The sequence below is a fragment of the Equus przewalskii genome, chromosome 11 (assembly GCF_037783145.1).
Source record: "Equus przewalskii isolate Varuska chromosome 11, EquPr2, whole genome shotgun sequence".
Classification (NCBI taxonomy): Eukaryota; Metazoa; Chordata; class Mammalia; order Perissodactyla; family Equidae; genus Equus; species Equus przewalskii.
The window spans coordinates 15,879,982-15,898,049 of NC_091841.1; the positions used below are offsets into that span (position 1 = coordinate 15,879,982).

The window sequence follows — 18,068 nt, forward strand, 5'->3', positions numbered from 1 at the left end:
AATAGGACTACATCAAATTAAAAAAGCTTCTGCACACCAATGGGAACCATCAACAATAGGAAAAGACAAGCTAACAATGGGGAAAATATATTTTCAAACCATATATCCAATAAGGGCTTAAGATCCTGAATGTACAAAGAACTCATACATCTCAACAACAAAAAACTAGCAACTCAATTAAAAAATGGGCAAAAGATCTGAACATATATTTCTCCAAAGAAGATATACACATGTCCAACAGGCACATGAAAAGATACTTAACATCATTAACTATCACAGAAATGCAAATCAAAATTACATGCACTGCTTGTCAAGCCATGCTGTCACAGGCATCCCACATATAAAGTAGAGGAAGATGGAATCTCGGGAGCAAAAAGGTGGGGTGAGCTGACCCAGGACACTCTCCCCTCCAAACTACAACCAAGGACTGGAAAAAAACTGAATTTCAGCTAATAAACCTAATGCCAGGATATCAGAGACCTACAGCATCAAAAAGACAGAGGACAGAGACCCTGCTGCCGGCCTCGGAGGAGCTGGAATGGGGTAGGAGAGAACATTGCTCCTTCCCCTAGGGTCTGGGATCGCTGCCGCAGGTGTGGGAAGGAGCAGGGGAGGGGCTGCGCATCAGGGGATCTTCCAGGACACCCCCCACGGGTATAGTGGAAACCCGCTGATGGGGGAAAGCTTCCATGCGTGGGGACCCCATAAACCCAGAGGCCCGAGAGACCAGAGAACAGAACTGATCCGAATCCAGATCGGCATGCCAGAAAAACAGCCCCTCCTCCTGGCAAACCACGCTGTGCACCGCCATGTTGCCTGAAGGTGGAGAGCTCAGAACACATGGCTCTTGACCCCCATCGAGTGGCGACAGGCTGTAACTGCAATGAGATTCTACCACCATGTGAAAAAACTGCTCCTCTACCATCCAGCAATTTATAAAAGCTCCAGACCAGAAGAAAAACAATAAAAACACAGAATTACGTCCTGAGGACTTGGAAATAGGTAAACTAAGTAAAAATGATTTCAGAGTAGCTATAATAAAAAAACTCAATGAGGTAGAGAGAAAGGTAGAGAAACAAGCCAACGAGTTCTGGAGTTACTTCACCAAAGAGATTGAAATTATAAAGAAGAATCAAACAGAATTACTAGAGATGAAAAACACAATGGACCAGATAAAATAGAATACGGATTCCCTGAATGCCCATGTAGACACCATAGAGGAGCAAATTAGCATAATCTAAGATAGACAGGCTAAATGGCTCCAAACAGAGGAAGAAAGAGAACTAAGAGTTAAAAAAATGAGGAAAATCTCTGAGAGATAGCAGATTCGATGAGGAGAAAGAATTTAAGGATCATAGGAATTCCCGAGAACGTGGAACAGGAAAATGGAGCAGAAAGTGTACTTAATGAAATTATAGAAGAGAACTTCCCAAATCTAGGGATTGAGGGAGAAATGTGTGTAGAGGAAACTTTCAGATCTCCTAGATTTGTCAATGTAAAAAGACCTACTGCAGGCATATAGTAGTACAAATGGCAAAAATAAAAGACAAAGAAAGAATACTCAGGGCAGCAAGACAGAAGAAAATAACCTACAAAGGAACTCCTATCAGACTTTCAGCGGATTTCTCTACAGAAACCTTACAAGCCAGAAGAGAATGGAGTGACATATTCAAAACTTTAAAAGATAAAAATCTTCAGCCAAGAATACTCTAGCAAAGCAAGAATATGCTTCAGATATGAGGGCGAAATTAAATCTTTTCCAGACAAACAAAAGTTAAGGGTATTTGTAACAAAAGTCCTCCACTACAAGAAATCCTCAAGAAGGCTCTCATACCTGAAAAAAGGAAAAAGGGAGAAAGGGGTCACAAAACACAGAGTAGGGAGACAGATAAATAAAACCAGAATAGAATAGCAAATAGTCAACTATAGCATTAGGATAAAGGTAAGGAAACTACCAAAGCAAAGATGATCTTATCACTCTAAATACAAACTCATAACACGAGTTGGAATAAGAAATGAAAATAATAATTTAGGAGGGGAAGAGCAAAGGGACTAAATCAGTCTAGGCCAAGTAAGCAAGAGACCACCAGAGAATAGACTATATTATACACGAGATTCTAAATACAAACTTCAGGGTAGCTACTAAACTAAAAAACAGAACAGAGCCACAAAACATAAATAAGGAAAAATCTAAGAAACCCAGCATAAGAAATTGCAGTATTAAATGGGTAGGCTAAAGCAAACAGGAAGAGAAACACAGGAAAACTAGATAATGAGTGACAGATTGATAGCATTAAGTCCATATGCATCAGTAATCACTCTCAATGTGAACGGATTGAACTCTCCAATAAAAAGACACAGAGTGGCAAAATGGATTAAAGAACAAGATCCAACAATTTGTTGCCTCCAGGAAACACACCTCAGCCCCAAGGACAAACACAGGCTAAAGGGGAAGGGATGGAGGACAATACTTCAAGCTAATAGCAAACAGAAAAAAGCAGGTGTTGCAATTCTTATATCAGACAAAGCGGATTTCAAAATAAGACAGGTAAAGAGAGACACAGGGGCAATATATAATGATCAAAGGGACACTTCATCAAGAAGAAATAATGCTTATAATTATCTATGCACCCAACATAGGAGCACCAAGGTTCATAAAGCAACTATTAACAGACCTAAAGGAAGATGTTAAAAACAAGACAATAATAGTAGGGGACCTCAACACCCCACTCACATCAATGGACAGATCATCCAGACAGAAAATCAACAAGGAAATAGTGGAGCTAAACGAAAAACTAAAACAATTGGACTTAATAGACACATGTAGATCAATCATCCTAAAACAGCAGAATACACATTCTTCTCAAGTGCACATGGAACATTCTCAAGGATAGACCATATGTTGGGAAACAAGGCAAGCCTCTACAAATTTTAAAAAATTGAAATAATAACCAGCATCTTCTCTGATCATAATGCTATAGGGCTAGAAATTAATTACACGAAAAAAGCTGAGATAGGCACAAAGATGTGGAGACTAAACAACACACTACTGAACAAGCAATGAATCATTGAAGAAATTAAAGAGGAAATCAAAAAATACCTGGAAACAAATGGAAATGATAGTATTCCATACCAACTCATATGGGATACAGCAAAAGCTGTTTAACAGGAAAATTCATCGCAATACAGGCACATATTAACAAACAAGAAAAATCTCAAATAAGCAATCTTAAACTACACCTAACTGAACTAAAGAAAGAAGAACAAATAAAGCCCAAAGGCAGCAGAATGAGAGAAATAATAAAAATCAGAGCAGAAATAAATACTATTGAAATGAAAAAAGCGATCGAAAGGATCAATGAAACAAACGGCTGGTTCTTTGAGAAGATAAATAAAATTGACAAACCCCTAGCCAGACTTACAAAGAAAAAAATGGAGAAAGCTCAAATAAACAAAATCAGAAATGAAAGAGGAGAAATAACAACAGACTCTGCAGAAATACAACGGATTATAAGAGAATACTACGAAAATCTCTATGCTAACAGAATGGATAACCTAGAGGAAATGGATAAATTCTCGGACTCCTACAATCTCCCAAAGCTCATTGAAGAAGAAGCAGACAATTTGAACAGACCAATCACAAGGAAAGAGATTGAAACAGCAATCAAAAACATCCCAAAGCATAAAACCTCAGGACCAGATGGCTTCCCTGGGGAATTCTACCAAACTTTCAGAGAGGATTTAATACCTATCCTTTTCAAGCTATTCCAAAAAATTATGGAGGATGGAACACTTCCTAACACATCCTATGAGGCCAACATCATGCTGATACCAAAGCCTGACAAGGACACCACGAAAAAAGAGAACTACATGCCAATATCACTGATGAACATAGATGCAAAATTCTAAACAAAATTTTGGCAAGCAGAATTCAGCAATTCATCAAAAGGATCATACATCACGATCAGGTGGGATTCATACCAGGGACACAGGGATGGTTCAACATCCGCAAATCAATCAACGTGATACACCACATCAACAAACTGAGGAATAAAAACCACATGATCATCTCAATAGATGCAGAGAAAGCATTTGACAAGATCCAACAGCCATTTATGATAAAAACTCTGAACAATATGGGCATAGAAGGGAACTACCTCAACATAATAAAGGCCATATATGACAAACCCATAGCCAACATCATACTCAATGGGCAAAAACTGAGCACCATCCCCCTGAAAACATGAACGAGACAAGGAGGTCCTCTATCACCACTCTCATTTAACATAGTACTGGAGGTCCTGGCCAGAGCAATCAGGCAAGAAAAAGGAATAAAGGGAATCCAAATAGGGAGGGAAGAAGTGAAACTCTCGCTGTTTGCAGATGACATGATCTTATACATAGAAAACCCCAAAGAATCCATTGGAAAACTCTTAGAAGTAATCAACAACTACAGCAAAGTTTCAGGGTATAAAATCAATTGGCATAAATCAGTAGCATTTCTATATTCTAATAACGAACTAACAGAAAAAGAACTCAAGATCACAATAGCATTCACAATTGCAACAAAAAGAATAAACTACCTTGGGGTAAATTTAACTAAGGAAGTGAGGGACCTATATAATGAAAATTACAAGGCCTTTCTGAGAGAATTGGATGACGATATAAGGAGATGGAAAGACATTCCATGTACATGGATTGGAAGAATAAACATAGTTAAAATGTCCGTTCTACCTAAAGCAATCTACAGATTAGATGCCATCTCAATCAGAATCCCAATGACATTCTTTACAGAATTAGAACAAAGAATCCTAAAATTTATATAGGGAAACAAAAGACCCTGAATTGCTAAAGCAATCCTGAGAAAAAAGAACAAAATGGGAGGCATCACAATTCTTGACTTTCAAACATAGTACAAAGCTACAGTAATCAAAACAGCATGGTACTGGTACAAAAACAGGCGCACAGATCAATGGAACAGAATTGAAAGCCCAGAAATAAAACCACACATCTATGGACAGCTTATCTTTGACAAAGGAGCTGAGGGCATACAATGGAGAAAAGAAAGGCTTTTCAACAAATGGTGCTGGGAAAACTGGAAAGCCATATGTAAAAGAATGAAAATCGACCATTCTTTTTCACCATTCACCAAAATAAAACTCAAAATGGATCAAAGACCTAAAGGTGAGACCTGAAACCATAAGGCTTCTAGAAGAAGACGTAGGCAGCACACTCTTTGACATCATTATTAAAAGTATCTTTTCGGACACCATGTCTTCTCAGAGAAGGGAAACAATAGAAAGAATAAACAAATGGGACTTCATCAGACTAAAGATCTTCCTCAAGGCAAACGAAAACAGGATTGAAACAAAAACAACCCACTAACTGGGAAAAAATATTTTGCAAGTCATATATCTGACAAAAGCTTAATATCCATAATGTAAAAAGAGCTCTCACAACTCAACAACAAAAAATCAAACAACCCAATCAAAAAAATGGACTGGAGACATGAACAGACATTTCTCCAAAGAAGATATACTGATGGCCAATAGGCACATGAAAAGATACTCATCATCACTGATCATCAGGGAAATGCAAATCAAAACTACACTAAGATATCACCTTACACCCATTAGAATGACAAAAATATGTAAAACTAACAGTAACAAATGTTGGAGAGGTTGCGGAGAAAAAGGAACCCTCATACGCTGCTGGTGGGAATGCAAACTGGTGCAGCCACTATGGAAAACAGTATGGAGATTCCTCAAAAAATTAAAAATAGAACTACCATACGATCCAGCCATTCCACTACTGGGTATCTATCCAAAGAGCTTGAAGTCAGAAATTCCAAAACTCCTATGCACCCCAATGTTCACTGCATCGTTATTTACAATAGCCAATACGTGGAAGCAACCTAAGTGCCCATCAACAGATGAATGGATAAAGAAGATGTGGTATATATATATATACAATGGTATACTACTCAGCTGCAAAACAAAACAAAGTCATTCCATTTGCAAGAACATGGATGGACCTTGAGGGAATTATGGTAAGTGAAATAAGCCAGTTAGAGAAGGATAATCTCTGTATGACTCCACTCATATGAGGAATTTAAAAATGTGAACAAAGAGAACAGATTAGTGGGTACCAGGGGAAAGGTGGGGTGGGGGTGGACACAAAGGGTGAAGTGGTGCACCTACAACACGAATGACAAACATTAATGTACAACTGAAATTTTGCAAGATTGCAACCTATCATTAACTCAATAAAAAATTTAAAAAATAAATAAATAAAATAAAGTAGAGGAAGATGGGCACAGATGTTAGCTCAGGGCCAGTCTTCCTTAGTAAAAAGGGGAGGATTGGCAGAAGTTAGCTCAGGGTTAACCTTCCTCAAAAAATTAAAACTACAATGAGCTATTCTTTCACCCCCATCAGGTTGTATGGGTTGTATGGTTGTAATTAATAAGACAGGAAAGAATAAGTGTTGGAGAGGATCTGGAGAGAAAGGAACCCTCGTACACTGCTGGTGGGAGTGCAAACTGGGGCAGCCACTATGGAAAATGGTGTGGAGAGTCCTAAAAATATTAAGAACAGAACTACCATATGTTCCAGCTATTCCACTGCCGGGTGTTTTTCCAAAGAACATGAAGACACGACTGCATAAAGATAGATGAAACCCTTTGTCCATCACAGCAATATTGACAATAGCCAATATTGGAAGCAACCTAGGTGCCCATCAAGGGATGAATGGTTAAAGAAGATTTGCTATATATACACAGGGGAATACTACTCAGCCATAAGAAATGATGAAATCCAGCCATTTGTGACAACATGTCTGGACCTTGAGGCTATTATGCTAAGTGAAATAAGTCAGAGGGAGAAAGTCAAATGTTGTATGATCTCATTCATAAGTAGCAGGTAAAAATGAAAAACAAACACAGAGAGATTGGATTGGTGGTTACCAGAAGGGAAGGGGGTGGGAGGATTGGGAAAGGGGTAATTAGGCACATGTGTCTGATGAAGGATTGTAATTAGTCTTTGGGTAGTGAACATGACGTGATCTACACAGAAATCAAAATATATTATGATGTACACTGAGATTTATATAATGTTATAAACCAATGTTATCCTAATAAAAAAATTAAAACTAAAAGAAAGAAAGGAAAAGTTTTTATTTTAACTTCACTCATTCGTTCTCCAGTGCTCTTTGTTTATGTAGATCTGAGTTTCTAACCTGTTTAATTTACTTTCTCTCAGAAGAACTTATTTAACATTTCTTGCAGGCAGATCTACTCGTGACAAATTCAATTAATTTTTGATTGTCTAAAAAGATGTATTTTTTCTTTCTGTGTATAATGTGATGATTTAATATATATACACATTATGAAATGATTATCATGATCAATTTAATTAAAATCTCCTTCAGCTCACATAGTTACAATTTCTTTTGTGTGAGGTGAAAACACTTAAGATCTGCTCTCTTTCCAAATTCCTTTTAAACAATATAATAGTATTAACTATAGTCACCATGTTGTACACCGGGTCCTCAGAACTTATTCATTTTTATACCTTTTGAGCAACATCTCCCCATTTCTATGGCTCTACAGCAGCCACCATTCTACACTCTGATTCTATGATTTTGACTACTTTTCTTCTTCATTTTTGAAGGATAATTTCACAGGGTACAGAATTTTAGGGTTTTTTTCTCTCTCTCTCTCTCACTAATTTATTTCACTCCACTCACCCCTTGCTTGCATGGTTTCTGAGGAGAAGTTTGATACAGTTCTTTTCTTTGTTCCTTGTTGTGGTGGTCTCAGCCTATTGATAGTGATTGAGAGTGATGACTCACCCAGGCTCATATTACTTGTAGCAAGTCCCCATGGATATTTGCCCCACTGAAACCAAAGTTGTGGCTGGACCAGGCTTTCTGATTTTTATTATAATTTCAGGACACAGTTCAGCAAAAACCACCAGGGAACTGTAAAGAACAAGATGTATTGCTCAGTGGTCTTGAAGCGTTCATGGCACACTCAAGGGATGCACAGAAAGGTCACAGGTAGAGACGGAGAGAGAGCAGACCTGGTGCTCTGCCTTCAATAGGGTCTGAGGATGGGTATCTAGAGTTCAGTGGTTTCATTATTTACTGGCTAATTTAACACATAATAGTGGGAATTAGGGCATGGGCAGTAAGAAGTGGAGTTTCTCAAGTGGTTAGTTATCTAGGATACTCAGGACTTTCTGAAAGAGGAAACTTCATGTGTAGGGTTGGCCTAATTTCTTATCTGGTTGTTTTCCTAGTAGCTGTGTCACATAACAGGCAATATGTTTATTCAAGATGAATGTCTTTTGAAATGAATACCTTGGCAATCAAATCTTAATTACAAGCACTTACACTACAATCAAAGAGCTTAATGTCAGGTGCTTACACTTCACTCCTCTATAGGTAAGATCTTTCCTCTGGCTTCTTTCAAGACGTTAAAATTTACTTTTGATTTTTTGAAGTTTGAATACGATACACCCTGGTATAATTTTTTGTTTGTGTTTTGGCATTTATCCCAGGAGGTCTTCTCTGAGTGCCTATAATCCATGGTTTTGTGTCTAACATTAGTTTGGGGGAAACTCTCAGTCATTTTTGCTTCAAATGTTATCTCTGTTCCTTTCATTTTTTCTTTTTTTCTCATATTTGCAGGACACATATGTTACACATTTTGTAGTTGTCCCATGGTTTTTGGATAATCTGTTCTGGTTTTTTTTTTTTTTGGTCTTTTTTTTCTTTTTGATTTTCAGTTTTGGAAATTTCTATTGTGATATCCTCAGGCTCAGAGCTTCTTTCTTCAGCCATATCTAGTCTACAAATGAGCCAATCAAAGGCATTCTTGATTTCTGTCACAGTGTTTTTGATCTCTAGCATTTCTTTCAGATTCTTTCTTAGGATTTCTATCTCTTCTTACATTATCCATCTGTACTTACTTGTCTACTTTTTCCTTAAAGCCCTTATTATTAATTATAGTTTAAAAATTTCCTGGTCTAACAACATTTCTTCCATATCTGACTCTGACTCTGATACTTTTTCAGTCTCTTCAAATTGCGTTTTTGTCTTTAGTGTGCATTGTAATTTTTTGTTGAAATGTGGATGTGATGTACTGGGTGAAAAAAACCTGGTAAATACACCTTTAATAGTGCAGTAGTAAGGTATTGAGCAGGGAGAGTGCTCTATAATTCCATCGTAAAGTCTCAGTCTTTGGTGAGCCCATGGCCTTGGATTGTGTAGTTCAGCAGTGCTTCTCAGTTCCTCCCCAGTCCTCACTTATGTGGGAAAAGATGGCTAGAAGAGGCTAGAATTGGGTATTTCATTTCCTCAGGGTATATTAGGCACTGATAAAATCACAGCAGGTTAGGCTGCGGTAAAATGGTTTCTCCTGAGGGCAGGCCTTGTTAAGAAGAACAGAGGGCTCTGAGGTATTTAACAAACTCGTTCTTTTCCCACCCCCTGCCAGAAGCAGAGGAATATTTTTCTCCTATACTTACTGTGTGGAATTACTAGAGTTCCTAGAGTTAAAACTCACAAAATTATGGAAAATATCACCCCATGTGATTGGGTCTCCCTGGAGTTTTTGTCTTTGGACTTGTCCACATCAAGCCTCTGGCAATCCATCAGTTACACTTCAGGTTTTCCTATCCTGGCAGTGGCTCCCATGGGGGTTTCTGCTCATGGGTTTCTGCTCTGCTAAGTTGTGATTATCTGTAACTGTCTGTGTCTCTAGTTTTAGGGAGAGTGGTTTGCTCTGTAAACTCATTTCTCTTACAGATCAAGAAGAGTTATTGATTTTTTAATTTATTCAGCTTTCTACTTATTGTTAGGAGAGTGTAACAATTTCTACTATTCGTCATTAGGAGGGAGTAGTGATTTGCACTACTTGTTGTCAGGAAGGAGTAGCAATTTCTAAGCTCCTTACATGCCAAACTGGAACCAGAAGCGTCCTTACGATATTTTGAAAGAATTTTAAATGAAATCCAAATTCCTTACCAAGAGCTGTACTGCCCAGTATGGTATGGTTCCTGTCCATCTCTTACACCTCAGTTCTTTCCTCTCTATTTCCCGTTCCCCTTCAGGCACAATGATCTTTCTGTGCCTTGAACTTGCCAAACTCTTTTCAAAGTTGGAGCTTTTAACATGTAACAGTACTTCCCATGGTAACAACTTTTCTTCCTTTGGATTTGAGCTTAAATATTACCTTTAAAAAGGGTCTTCTCTGATTACCTTATCCACAATAGTTTATCCTTCTGATTTTCTGTCACAGTACCCCTTTGTTGTCTTATTAGCAATGATCACAGTTTATAATTACTTTAAGTTATTCCCCTTTTTATTGTCAGACTCTATTACAAGTGTATAAGATAAATACAGTCAGAATTTTTATCCTTAGTTTTTTCCCTGTTTTATTAACTGCTGTGTACATAGCTCATAGCATAGAATCTGGCACAAAATAGATGCTCAATTTAAAAGAATGAATAATTGGATAAATAACTAATTATTACAACTAACTGTAGATAAAATTTTAACATATACAACCCCAACCTTATAGACAGAAAATACTGGATATTAGATAAAAGGAAAGAAAATCTTGTTATGGCAAGATGGGAAATAAGTGACAAATTCATCTCTTTGGAACAAAATGACAGGGCTGGCATTTTAGTCTCAACTGGCAATATGTCCATAATGATTCTGAGGCTATTTTTTTCTCCTTGTTGCATCCTACTTACATTAGTTATGTGATTGGTCTAACAGGTTTTGCTTTTAAATATAGATGTTCTTTTAAAATTTTGTGGAAAATCCCAGTGAGTTTAATTAGACAACAATCAGTCTTGGACACATTCCAATTGCGGGACTCCATGATGTCATTAGATTGTTTAAAATCATCATGATCTTTGCCCATATTAGGTGGAAGATGCTATCTTTTTAAGAACTGATATGTTTATTTCAGGAGATTCTTTATTAGACTTAAACTCTTATATAAAAAAAGAACAAGAAAGTCTTCTCCAATCTCAAGTTTAACTATTGGCCATATCAACACAATAGAGTGAGACGGACTAAATGTTTGAGTGACAGTTATTCTTTATTGATGGTACTAGAAAAGAAGTTACTAGAAACAGTCTTTATGGTAAAATAGCTAGTTGCTATCATCTTATGTAGATATAGGAATTGTTTGCATTTTTGATAAATTATACTAATGGGAAACTTTTATTTTTCTTGTGGTAACAAGATTTCTTTGAAATATAGCTACAATGCAAGTAGTAATTTCCTGAACTATTCCAAATTATCTGTATAGAAATTGGGTAGAAAAGGGCATATGTAATAAAATGTATCCTTAAGGAATAATGTGGCTTTTTGCCTTCTGTGGGGAAAGTAGATGGAAGAGGATTTTCCAGCTCTTTATGAGTATGGTTAAAAGTCTTCCTTCAAACTGTGAACAAGCTTCAAAAAGGTAAGACTTTAATAGTTAATAGTAGAAACCAGGCTTCGCAGTTGTGTGAATTTCTTTATTACACAGGAAATTATAATGTTTGAGTTTATAAGAATTGAAAAGTTTAAAAACCTTCTGCTGGCAGTACAGGGAATTTGAAGTACATCAAACTTAGATTCCAATTCCAGATCTGTCACTTAAAATTATGTAACTTTGGAAAAATTAATTATATTCTGAGCCTCAGTATTTTTAACTATTAAATGGGCATAAAGATCCTTATTATTGTAAACATGATGTGATAAATTAAATATAATTTTACGTATGTACATATTTATATGTATATATGTGTGTATATATATATACTTATATATTTGTGTGTGTGTATATATATATATAACATGTATGTATGCATTGACATAGCATCTAATACATAGCTTTGCATAACAAATGAAATGACAGGTGTTCTTGTAATGTTAGCATTTCCTTTCATTAAAATATTTTTATCTATTTCAATGGAAACAACAGAACAAAAATATTTGTTTTCTCACCCTGTTTATTTTTTTTCATTTCAGAGGGATATAAACTTATGATACATGCTGATATGCTTAAATTGATGCTTCATATATTTTATAAAAAATGAAGATTGGTTATTCATGTTGGCCCAAGAACTGTGTTACATATGATTTCTTATATTTTAGCTTTTAAGATGCTTACAAAAACTCAGTAAGTACCTATCATAATTTCATTTCACATTTATGCAAATTATGACTCAGAGTAATGACTGTTGCTTTTTTCAAGGAGCTAAAGCTAGATTTAGAGAAATATAATTTACTGGTTTTGAAATTTCTTCCACAACCAGATATGATATATCTATTTTATTAAACATGGGTACTATAGACATTTGTGTAACATAAAACTGTTTATGCATATATTAATGATAATATTTATGTAAAAGTCCAGTACAATAAGGCTTTTTGGCTTTCATGACATATAAACTCGGTCTCATGAGTAAGAAGAGACATTTGTAAGCAGATGTAATAGTCAATTAGTTAAATGTAGACTTCCGCAAGGGAAGATCGATATCACAGAGAAATATGTGGAAAAAAATTAGAAAGTCACTCGTCAGGATTTATATGATACTTATCATGAATATATTAAAACCTTTTTAAAATGAAATCAGAAGTCATCTTATAGCCTTAAGACATATATTTATCTAGAAAAATAGGAGACTGATAGTGAAAAGGTTATACCTCAGTCACCCCCACCATTTCTGTCTTCTGATGATATGATCCTTGGCTTAGACCCTGAGCCTCAGTGAATTATTGGACACTCTGTGATTCTAGGTATCTGAACAGCATGAAACAATGTATTCAATACACACTTATCAAGTGAATGAATAAGTAATTATTAAACTTAGAATACACTCTTCCACAATATTTGCCATTATTTTAGAGATAAACTGCTTCTCACCTCTGAAATTAGCATCTATGAAAGAGTTCATGAACTACAAAGATGGAAAAACACTTTGGATATTTGAGGAAAAGTATAGAGTCTTAAGCAGAATGAATACGGAGAATTGTAAGATATGAGTTTGGGGAAATAGCCAGGGTTCTTACTAATGCAGGGGCTTGTCAGCCAAAGTATCCCAGGAGATTGGATTTTGTTGAGTGCAGGATAGATTCACTGTAGGGGTTTTGAACAGGGGAGTGATATGATCTGAATAAGATTTAAAGAGGATCTTTTTTAGGCTGCTTCTTGAGAATAGATTCCCCAAGGCTAGGAGAAAAGCAGACAAACTTGCAGGAGGCTATTGTAGTAGACCATGGAAGTAATGAGTGTGGTGGTAATGACCAAATTTGTAATATATTTTAAAGGGAGCATCAATAGGACTTCTTAAATTTGTCAATAGAAAAATTAAGAATAAAAGACTAAAGGATACGCTCAGATTTAAATTCTGAACAGTAGCATGAAAGATGGTACCATTGAATTAGATAGGGAACACTTAGGAAATAGGTTTGTTATAGAATATTAAACATTTAGCTTTATACTAAATTTATACCATTAGATAGAGGTACCAATTAGAAAGTTTCATATCCAAGTTTGAAAACTAGGAGAGAGATAGGGGATTTAGGCACCCAATTTTAGAGTGCTGTAGCATTTGTAGTTCAGGAAAAGGAGGATCTGAGTAAACACACTAAGAAAGAAGTTTTAGTGAATTGGTAGACTATCTGGGTTAGTGATAGTTATTGGATAAAACACTATGTCAGATGACGTATTTAAGGTTCCATCATGTACTCCTAAAATTCGTATATTGATGTCCTAACCCCCAGTGCCTCAGAATGTGACTTTATTTAGGGATAGGTTCTTTAGAGAGGTAATGAAGTTAACATAAGATCATCAGGATGGCCACTAATCCAACATGACTGATGTTTTTATTTAAAGGGGAAATTGGGATGCAGATATGCTTAGAGGGGGACCACCCTATGAACATAAAAATGGTCATCTACAAGCCAAGAAAAGAGGCCCAGAACAGCTCCTTCCCTCGCCATCTTTAGAAGGAAGCAACACTGCCAATACCTTGAATTTGAATTTCTAGCATCCAGAATGGTGAGATGATAAGTTTCTATTGTTTAGGCTGCTCAGTTTTTGCTACTTTGTTATGGCAGCTCTAGCAAACTATTAAAGATTTAGTACTGAGAAGTGGAGATGCTCCTGCAATAAATTCCAAAAAATGTTCATGTAGCTTTGGTATTGGATAATGGGTATATGCTGACAGAAAAAGCCTATGCCTTGTGAGACTGTTGGTAGAAATATGGACATCAAAAGTTGAATCTAGTGAGGCCTCAGGAAGGACAGAAGAATGCTATAGAAAAAAATTATAATCTGAGAGAATACATATATCATCATGAACAGAATGTTGCTAGAAATGTGAATTTTAAAGCTGAAGTCTCAATTGGAAATGAACATCTTTTTAGAAACTGGAGGAAGGGCAATTATTGTTATAGAGTTGTAGCCCTAGCAACTAGTACAGTGACCTTTAGTCTATAGGCTTCCATTCATAATTTATACTGCTGACTTTGAATATGTAAATTATCTTAAGTGATTCTTAAGTTTTCCACTTTTGTGATGTTATACACGGTGCATCATTTTATGGAATTCCCTTCCCGTTCTCTCTTGTCCTCTCACATCTCCCTTAAACTCATCTGAAGCATCACTTCTTCTGGGAAGCATTCCAAGATCCCAGTTTGACTTAAATGTTCTTGAGTACAACATGAATATACTTATAATCATATTTATTACATTGGTCTTTAATTGTCTGACCCCATGATTATATGTCAAATCACTGAGAGTAGGGAACCAGTCTTATTCAACATGGTAAAACCAATATCTATGGCAAATTGTTTGACACAAATATATCCCTCATAATGATTCCTTGATTGTATGAATAAATAAAACATTAATCTTAAATACTTTTAAAGGTATGTTTTCATGTTTTATAGGTAAACTAATAACTGAAATCAGCTTTGATAAAGAATAGATGGAACCAAGGAGGAATGTGACTTATTTTGTCCTCTTGGGCCTCACAGAAAATCCAAAGGAGCAGAAAGTCCTCTCTGTTTTGTTTTTGCTCTTCTATATTTTGACCATGGTAGGCACTTTCTCATTGTCATGACTGTAACTTTTAGTAAGACTCTGAGATCACCCATGTACTTCTTTCTCGCTAGCCTATCACTTATGGATGTCATGTATTCTTCAGTCATTTCCCCCAAACTGATTTCAGACTTGTACTTTGGGGAAAATACCATATGCTTCAAATTTTGTATGATCCAGCTGTTTACAGGGCACTTTTTTGGTGGATCAGAGATCTGTCTTCTGTTGGTGATGGCCTATGACCGCTATGTCGCTATTTGTAAGCCCTTGCATTATTTAGTTATCATGAGGCAATGGGTGTGTGTTATGCTGCTAGTAGTGTGTTGAGTTGGAGGTTTTCTTCACTCAGTAATGCAACTTAGTGCTATTTACAGACTTCCATTCTGTGGCCCCAATATCATTGATCACTTTATCTGTGACATGTACCCTTTATTGAAACTCACCTGTACTGACACATATGTCATTGGCCTCTTAGTGGTGGCCAATGGAGGGCTGATCTGCATTATTGTGTTTCTGCTCTTACTCATCTCTTATGGTGTCATCTTGAACTCTCTAAAGAACATTAGGAAGGGAGGCGGAAAGCCCTCCAGACCTGTGGCTCCCATATCGTTGTACTTGTCTTCTTCTTTGTTCCCTGTATTTTCAGGTATGCAAGACCTGCTAAGACCTTCCCTATTGACAAATCATTGAGTGTGTTTTATATGGTCATAACCCCCATGCTGAATCCACTAATATATACTCTAAGAAATTCAGACATGACTAATGCTATGAAGAAGCTCTGGAGAAGAAACATCATATCTCATATTAAATAAGTTTATCATTCATGATGAAGAGAATCATTTGACTTTAGGGCTGGTCTCCTTGGAATCCAAGAGTCTTTGAACTGATTCACCCATCCCTTTCCTTTAAAGCATTTATCATAATTATAATAAAGAATTAAGTGTATGATTAGGTTATAGCAGAGTCTCTCTGCTATAATACCAGCTCTATAATGTCTTTTCACCTCACCCAGAACCATGTAAGTCATGTATAGAGGGGAGTCAATAAATAATATGTAATGAATGAAATTTTTATAGTTACACTGATTTTTAATCAATTTATGCATTTCTATTTTTAATTTTTTGAGAGAGTTTTATTTTTTGGTTAGATTCTTGTCTTTTTTATTATTTTACTAGTTAAAACATCTAATAGTATATAGAATATCCTATTTATTTAATTTCAGTTGCAATATATATAAAATATTTAGAATGTAACTTTTATGCTTTTTAAAATAAATTGAAATTGCAATATAGTACAATAATAATATAAAAATATAAACCACATGAAATTATATAAGTGAAAAATAAATGTCTATTCCATCCTTCATTAATGCTCCCCAGTGTTCCTCCCCTGAGTAGTCATAAAAGACTGTGTCTTAAGGTTCTCCAAGTATTAATCTTTGCAAATGCAAGCATATTTATATATGTGTGAGTGTACGTCTGTATGTAAATACTTATACTGTACTACTCAACATCTTGCAGATATTTCCATACAAATCCATATAGATATAACTCATTCTTAGCTATTTTCAAACTCTGTGATATTCCCTTATAATAATACTAGAATTAATGTATCCAGTATTCTCCATATTATTTCTGATCTTTTTCTGTGACATATAATTCTGTAATATATATATACATGTTTTTCATATGTGTTCCTAGAATCCTTACTTTCTAGAAGTAGAATTTTGTGCCTAGGGTATATGTATGTAAAATGTTGGCATTCATAATTACTGCCAAAATGCCATCCATGAGGTTGTACCAAGTACACTTCCACCCACAGTCTTTGAGACTGCCTGTTTGTCCACATTCTCAATAACCAGTGCTCAGTAAGCATTTATGCTATATAACAATCTAATTCATTAAAGAAATTATAATTAATTTGTGTACTTTAACTGAAAAAATTTAAATATAATTGATGTAAGCATCTTTTCACATGTTTAAAGTTATTTGAATGTCTTTATCATTGAATTGTCTATAAATGTTTTTTAATTTATTTTCTTTGATTGGTGGTCTTTTCCATACTAATTTTTATAAGGAATTATATGCTAAGGAAATGATCTCTTTTATATACTATTTTTCTGATTTGTAATTTGATTTTCACTTTCTTATGCTATGCAGAATTGTTTTTTACCATGTAGAGTTTTTTAGTATTTACCTAGTCAGATTTATGATTTTTTGGGGTTTTTGTATCTTCCTCAAAATATTTCTCTCCTGGGGCTGGCCCTGTGGCCGAGTGGTTAAGTTCACTCACTCTGCTACAGGTGGCCCAGTGTTTCATCAGTTCAAATCCTGGGCATAGACATGCTATTGCTCATCCAGTCACGCTGAGGCAGCATCCCACATGTCACAACTAGAAGGACCCACAACTAAGAATATACAACTATGTTCCAGGGTGCTTTGGGGAGAAAAAGGAAAAAAATAAAATCTTTAAAAGAAAATATTTATCTCTCTTCATCCTAACCATAATATTCTTCCAAATATTTTTAGAAGTTATAGTTTTAGCCTTTTTTGGTGGTTTTTTTTTTTAGGAAGATTAGCCCTGAGCTAACTGCTGCCAATCCTCCTCTTTTCGCTGAGGAAGACTGGCCCTGAGCTAACATCCGTGCCCATCTTCCTCTACTTTATATGTGGGATGCCTACCACAGCATGGTGTGCCAAGCAGTGCCATGTTCGCCCCTGGGATACAAACTGGTGAACCCCGAGCCGCCAAAATGGAACTTGCTCACTTAACTGCTGAGCCACTGGGCCAGCCTGCATTTTTTTGGTTTTATATGAAATTTTTGATCCATCTGGTATTTATTTTGATATCATGAGTTAAACAGGAATTGTTTTATTGTTTCCTAAATGAACTATTTTTAGTTGCATAATTATCTTCTCACCACTGATTTGAAATCCCAATTTTATTGTATTCT

At 35.8% G+C, this 18,068-nt stretch overlaps 1 pseudogene; it reads left to right on the forward strand.

Annotated features, from left to right (window-relative positions):
- The first annotated feature begins 15,002 nt into the window (after window positions 1-15,002).
- Window positions 15,003-15,927, forward strand: LOC139074583 (olfactory receptor 4A47-like; annotated as a pseudogene).
- The last annotated feature ends 2,141 nt before the right edge of the window (window positions 15,928-18,068 follow it).